The sequence below is a fragment of the Medicago truncatula genome, chromosome 8 (genome assembly GCF_003473485.1).
Source record: "Medicago truncatula cultivar Jemalong A17 chromosome 8, MtrunA17r5.0-ANR, whole genome shotgun sequence".
Taxonomy (NCBI): Eukaryota; Viridiplantae; Streptophyta; class Magnoliopsida; order Fabales; family Fabaceae; genus Medicago; species Medicago truncatula.
In genome coordinates, this window is record NC_053049.1 from 18,628,201 (window position 1) to 18,630,348 (window position 2,148).

Consider the following 2,148-nt stretch of genomic DNA (forward strand, 5'->3'; position numbering starts at 1 on the left):
AAAAATTAGAGCTTTTGTGACAACTTACAAGAGAGAAGAGGGAGAGCAAAAATATTCTTCAATGAATATATATTTTTTATTATTTTACATGATTGTTTATCTGGAAGAGTTAAATTGGTCATTATGAGTGTGTAGGTATTATTATTAATATATCAAGATCTTATGAGATTTGAAATAATATTGCCGAGGATTAAATATGAACAAATAATTATTTTTTGACATGGAAGCAGATTTTTTTTTTGAAGGAAGTTATTTGATTATATTAGAGTAAATTACACTCCCCTTCCTTCAAAGATGCTTGAATTACATTCCTCTCCCCTCTTATGTTAAAATATGCACTACCCTCCTTTGAAAAATAAAATTTACACTCCCCTCCTTTATAAGATGCTTGAATTACAACTCTCTCCCTTAATAATTAAATATGCACTACACTTTAATCTATTTTAACATAAACAAAATATTTTTATGATATATAATAATTTTGAACCATCATTTAAAAAAAAAAAAATCATTTCTTTACAATTTAAATGTCAATGATAATTAAATTTAAATATTTTGCTATTGATTTGATAATTTAGAGTATAAAATTAACTTTTAAATAATCATGTTTTATTGTCTTTAGTAATTTTTCACATATTTTAATTTTCTTTTTGGTTGTTTCATGTTTTATAATAGAGTTTAAAACTACATGTTAATGAAAGTATGAATAAAAATAGCGAAAAATATGTATTTAATTTTTTATTCTATTAAAATAGACATGTAATACTATTTTTTCGAAGTGCGTTATATTATTATTATTTTTCTAGATTATTTGAAATAAAAAATAAATATTGAGGGAGTAAAGTGTAGATTTTAACATAAGGAGGGAGGAGAATATAATTCAAGCTTCTCTTAAGTGAGATGAGTGAAAAGTTTTCTAATATGTTTTGAATAAGAGGGAAGGGGAATGTATATTTTAACATAAGAGAGGAAGAGAGTGTAATTCAAACATCTTTGAGGGGAGGGGAGTGTAATTTACTCTTATTCTTTTGATTAAATACAATTTTTTGGCTTTTGCATTATTGTACTATATTTTCCCCATTTAATTTATCGATCGATCTTCAAGAGAAAATAGTATTATAATTCCCATGTGAGCCACGCATTGAATAAACAATTCAGTGATACTGGCATTAATGTGAACTAAAATAATCAATTGTCGTTGTTCAACACGTCAAGAAGTTTTTCTCTTTATTGGTCCAAACATGACGTACTTATGAAAAGAAAAGTGAAGAATACTTCTTTTTTGTAATTGATTAATTATGGCACGTTCTGTTTACAAAAAATAGTTATAGTACAAACAAGATACTCCCTCCATCACAGTTTAACCGAGTCAGTTGACTATTTCACACAAATTAAAAAAAATGCATAAATGAAAGAGACAGACAAATGGTTTTGAATCTCTTACTCATGTTCAAAAATTTAGATTCTGGATCCAATTGCAAAAACTTATGTTTCATAATTTTTGAATCAATTCTAATTTAAATTGTATTCAAATTACGGTAATGTATGTTATTCCTCGAATCGTTCGTTGAGAGGTATAAAGGATTAAATCCCTTTAAGTAAGAAATAAAGTTTTTGATCGTGATATGAATCATGCAAAGGACCCCTTAACTATTAAGGGATCTATAGAACGAATCACACTTTTATCACTAAACTATACCCGCTACAATACAATTACTGTATATAAAAGGATCTTTTGTCGAACAAGGGAATACGTCTTAATTATGCAATAGGTGCATAATTTTACGATAATTAGAGTGTTGACGTGTTTCGTAAAGGGGCCCCTAATGAAATTTAGAAAAGGGGGCGAATCTTATTTTTGGATTTTCTTTTTGCTGAAGGTATACAAAATTAAATCAATTATGGGACTCTTCATTATTTGTACCATAAGATATAGGAAAAGGGGGTTTGTGCACCAATATCTGCCATAAAAGGTCCCAGCCATAGTAGATGAGAAGCTATGCGACTTAATTCCAACATAATTACTCGTCTATAGCTGACTCTGTTAGGTACTTGAATATTTCCCAATTGTTCCTATCCATTTACGGTTATTGCTTCTATGAACATACATACTCCCTACGTTCAAAAAATAAGCAAATTTTACTTTTT